This window comes from Crassostrea angulata, chromosome 2 (assembly GCF_025612915.1).
Source record: "Crassostrea angulata isolate pt1a10 chromosome 2, ASM2561291v2, whole genome shotgun sequence".
NCBI classification, from domain to species: Eukaryota; Metazoa; Mollusca; class Bivalvia; order Ostreida; family Ostreidae; genus Magallana; species Magallana angulata.
In genome coordinates, this window is record NC_069112.1 from 73,428,967 (window position 1) to 73,434,758 (window position 5,792).

Here is a 5,792-nt window from a genome sequence, read left to right on the forward strand (position 1 = left end):
CTGGAACGGCACCGTGATCATGAAAACCGGGAAAATTGCGTAGAACTAATACCCTAACAGTTTCAATGCATTTAATGAAAGAAATGATTTCATCTTCTTCCTTGCATTTCATTTAGCTATGAATTAGATGAACGTTTATCTTCTCGGTTTAAATTTATTTACTAAGTAGGCCTACCAATAAGCCTAACGGTTCAGGTATAACATATTTTTTTTCACTGAAGACCAAGTTCCGTATTTTATTCTAAATATATGCATGCATGTAATTTATAGATAAGATATAACTGATTGTTACAATCTGAATGGAAGTCAAAATCTTTTCAAGTAAAAAATACACATTGATTACATTGATTCAATATCCACTTATATATAGGATATAAAAACCAGATAATATATGTAAGTTGCCTTGGTGCAGAGGAAGCGAGGTGATGCTGGTAAATGAAGGGTCCCGGTTTTAATTCTTGTCTTGGGCGTTTTGATTTTTTTTTCATTTTTTTTCTAGAACAAAAACCGCTTTAATACCTTTTCGATCATTATCACATAGTTAATATATTTTTTTGGTAAATTAAGCACAATATTACATTACATAATATTTTTTTAATGGCTAAAAGGTAGCTTAAAGGTGGCCTAAAGAAGTTTGGACATTAAAGACCTATAAGTTGTCCTTAAAGGTGGCTTAAAGGTGGCTTAAAGACAGTCTTTTAGCTGCCTTTAAGCCATCTTTACGCTTTCTTAAAGCCATCTTTAAGCAACACATATAACTTAAAGGTGGCTTACAGATCGTCTTTAAGCTACCTTTAAGCATCTTTAAGCTATCTGTAAAGAGAACTTAAAGATGGTCATTCATCCCGTGTTTATCAATAACAGAAGTCGTACATGTATTAAACGACTTGTTTAAAATATCTTTCATTTTTATATGATATACAAAAGTTCTAAAACCTCAATAGGTTCTTACTCAAATACAAATTGTTTGCAATCGTGATTTACAAAAGAAAAAAAGATAAGGGGAAATATGAAAACGATATTTAGCTTTAAATAAGCAAAAAGGTTTTAACTTTCTGCTCCGTAGAGAAATTATAAGATCAATGTCATAATGTAAGTGAATATTACTCATTTCCTCGTTAGTAAAATATGTGAATCTATAGAACATAAAGTATTCGTTTGATTCATTTTATGTATCTTTTTTTTTGCATTCGAAAAGCATTTGCAAACAAATAAAATGTGATCTACATTTCCTTTCTTTCTACAAATGCAGCATAAAAATGAAAAATATTCGTTATGTGTAGATTGTTAATCAGTTAACTATTATGCTTTAATTTGTATGAAAATGTATGAATAATATTTGTATCTCGATCGCCGTGAAGAAAATATTTAAAAATTCTGCTTTACTGTTATTATGTGAAAAGCTTTTTTGATGGAGATTTGTGATGAAAAGAATACAAAGAGTACAAATATTTTTATATGAATAAAAAAAAATATTACACTGACTTGAATTTTATATATTAAGATCTATTTTGGGTTTGTTTGTTGTTTTTTTCAATAAACTCAGGGTATGATACGGAAGCCCATTTAGGACCTATCAAAAAAAAAATTTGAATTTGATATAACGAATTCTTGAATTTGTTAAAACGAATTTAACTCGTTATAATGAATTGTTGAATCCGGTATAACGAATTAAATTTGTTATAACAAATTTTAGGAATTCGTTATAACGAATTTAATCTGTTATGATAAATTCGCTGAATTCGTTATTTCAAATTTTTAAATCTGTTTTAACAAATTAAATTTGAAATAACGAATTCTTTAATTCGTTATTTCAAAGTTTTAATTCGTAATTTCGGTTTTTTAAACTCGGTTATAAAATATTTTCACCCAATTTGTAATAACAAACTTCATGTTTTCGAGAACAAATTAAACGGGGCGGACTTCATTTGTCCCATAACGGCGTACGACGAAACGGCGAAATGGTAAATGAAGTAAACTGACGTAAGAACAAAAGTGGAGGAACATATTGTCACAGCTGTTGCCGTAACCATGCTAGCAGATGTAACAATTCCAAAAGACACCTTACTTTATCGGCTTTTCTAGATTTCCTCTATAGATAGAAGCAAAATATTTAAGAACTACCATATATGTAGCAACGCATTTTCACCAAAAATATTGTGCAGGATATACAGATATATTGGTTTCTGCGCAAAATTCCAAAAAATTGTTTAGTCAGTGCTATTAATTATTGAGCATGCTGATTTATAAAAGGGTACATGCAGCCCAGCCAGTGTCGATCTTATGTCATAGAATTTATTTACCAGAATTTAATGCAAAAACCGCATCGAAAGCGATGCAAAAAAATGGAGTTATGCCTCTTTAAAGTGCCTATTTGTACCTCTTTTAGAAATCTAATCAAGAGAAAATGAAATAAGGCGATAACAAGGCTTCAGAGACGTCACGAGGTCAACACTAGGGAAATTTCCTTACACAGCTATACAAAATATATTAAATTTTACAGCATTTTAAGTATTGTAAATTTAGAAAGTTGTATTCGTAATTATTTTGTTACAGTCAGATTTCTTTTTAAACGATTTTAAAATTTGCTATTCTAATCGCCTTTTACCGATGGATAGGATATCTTTAAACGCTTGCATGGACAAATTTATGTTCAGTATTCATCTTTTTTTTGGTCGGAGCGTGTTCAAATCCAATAAAGCTTGAAGGGAGTTATGATAGATTTGATATGCACGCAATTATCACCTCATAATATTCAAAGAATGATGCCCTTTTGCTTTTAATTATAATATTTCACATTTCTACACTTCAAAACAACATTTCAAAACCACTGGGGTTTTTTTCATGCATAGCACATGTTATGTATTATTGTAGCAAATACCGTTTATCGGTTGTGCTGTAGGACACGCTTATTTTGTGTCGCTCATTTTTTATGATTGGGCCATAGGTTTCAAAATTGATTTGTAATATTATCACAGTAAAGGACACTTGAAAAATATAAATATGATATTTTATATGACATAGCCAGGCATTATAACCAGGATGTGCGCATGTGTGAACCAACTTTCCATCGGGATTGGTAAACGTTTGAGAGGAAATTCGATAGCTTCTTGGAGAAACTTCGAACTGATGATAGGTGCCAAAAAAACCGCGACTTTTATATCATATTGTAACAAATTGTTAACATTGTTTAACAAATTCAAGAATTCGTAATATCAAATTCAAAAATATTTTTTGATAGGTCCTAAATGGGCTTCCGTAGTATGACAATATCGCACGTTTTTTTTTAATTCAAAATAACTAATCATTTGAAATTCTTATCCCAAAAAGTGTGACATAATCGCGGCTTTGTTAAGGCTGCCCGATTAATTTTACAGCGATATGTAGAAAGTCACTTGTCTGTACTTCATAAGATATGACTTCATAGTTAACTTTCACGTCACGATCTGCATTCCCTTTGATCGTTCTTAGCGAATAATACATAATACTAGTAAGTGATATTCATTGAAGAAACTCGCTCGGTTAAAGTATTTTTCGATAATTAAAATAGTATCATTTTCGATTTATATTTAGCTTCGGACAGCCTCAACGTAGCCGCGATATTCATGGGTTGACGTATTGATAAAATTTGTGATGAGGTCCTATATTTGAAATACATCTTGTATTATTGTTTTCTAACCCCCAAAACGCAACATTGGTTTGAGTAGATTCAAGCTATTCAAACTGATGAATATAGCAAAACCAACTTATCAAGTTATACGATATTGAACTATGTATAACAGAATACGGCATCTGCTAAAATAGTGTAAGCAGCGGATAGTATTAGTTCTAAACAAGACGAGAATTTTGTATTGAGCAACAGTTTAAGAAATCTTATTTGCAAAGAACAAGGGGCATTAAGACCTAAAATTTGCCCAATGCATTAAAAACATTTCATGGTTATTTTTTAGTAAATTATGATCTGTTAACCCTATTTCAGCCACATTTTGAATGAAAAAATACATTTTCGTCATTTTGAGGGCAAAAATAGGAAAAAAGCCAAAAAATCACTAATTTATGGAATTTTTAAATATCTGGTCTTTTCGAAATTATATCAGATGATATCTGATGATTCCTACTACAATAAAACAAAACAAGTAATAGGAAAACATAATATTTACCTAAAAATGAGTAAAACTTCAATTTTGAAATAAAAAGTTGGGTTTTTTTTATATCAAAAAAAAAATTTAAGGCAATGTTATATACCAGTACCTTTTGAACAGAATATTTATGTACTGTATGCATATGTATGCTTCTTTTATATGGTATTAAAATGAGTGTAGAATACAACACAATGAAGTCAAAGAAAAAACTGCAGATAGAAATTCAATGACCAAAATCTGAATTTGCAGTCAAACATTAAATTCAAATATCAATTTATGCACAAAAACTCATGAATTTCAGTGATTATTTGTTTTTAACACTTATTGCTCTGTAAAGAAAAGAAATCCTGTGATATTTTTAAAAAATCAACCATATAATTTACATGAAAACAAAAAAAAAACAACTTAATTAACAAAATAAACAAGCAGTTTTGGGGGTTGGATGGGGTGGGGTGGGGGTGGATGGGTTGTTAGTTAAATCCTTGTCCGAGCCATGAAGGCTAAAGAGCCGATGCTTATCCCCAGTATCTGTGCATGGTGCTAAATGGATGGGAGTCATAAACTTCCCCTGAATGGAACACCAGTCCACCCCAGCATATGCCAGTACCCAAGTTCAGCTGGATGGAGTGAGACAATGTAGATTAAGAATTTGTGGGATTTAATGGGACAATATTTGTTTAATAATTTATCATGATATAGTTCATCATTCATTACCACATATTAATCACAACGTTAACCTCTTTTCTTAACATGACTAAAACTCAATTTCATAATAAAATGGTTTTTTTTATTAATAAAACAATTGATATTTCATTTCAATGAAGGTGAATTCTAGCATTCACACATTACATAATAAAAAACATAACCACCACTGACTAATGTTCTTTAATTCACAAAAAATCTTAAACTTTTGCATATTTTTCTCCTTGTTTTAATTTTATAGTGCATGCATTAGTAAATTACACATCAGATAATTGATTAAATATTTCATAATCTTAAACAACTTTTTATCTATAAAGTTTATACAGTTGGGTGAAATAGTATAATAGTTCTAATGAAAATATCACAGATTTCTAAATCATTAAACATCCCTCACCTGAGCGAAAAACCCTTATCAAATAAGCACTTAGTGTACAATATCAAATTCAAAATATGTTGACAAATAAGTACAGTAGATCTTGCACAAAAAGTTGTGGCCCCATCCTACCCCCGGGGATCATGATTTGAACAAACTTGAATCTACACTACCTGAGGATGCTTTCACACAAGTATAACCTTTTCTGGCCAAATGGTTTTTGAGAAGAGGATTTTTTAAAGAAACATGTACCAACAAATTTTAAAAATTCTTTAATATCTCCCTTTGAGGGAAGGTGTGGTCCTTCATTTTAATAACCTTAAATCTCTTCACCTAGATAAGGATGATTTGTGCAAAGTTAGGTTGATATTGGCCCAGTGGTTCGGGAAAAGAAGTCAAAAATGTTAAAGCAGACAGACAGACGGACGCCAAACAAAAAGTGATCAGAATAGCTAAGCTCACTTAAGCTTTGAGCTCAGGTGAGCTAAAAAAGGAACAATGAATTTCATTGTCTTAAAATCGCTGTCACTTTTATTTTTCACTTTGTTAACTTTTTTAACTACCCATCATTGCTG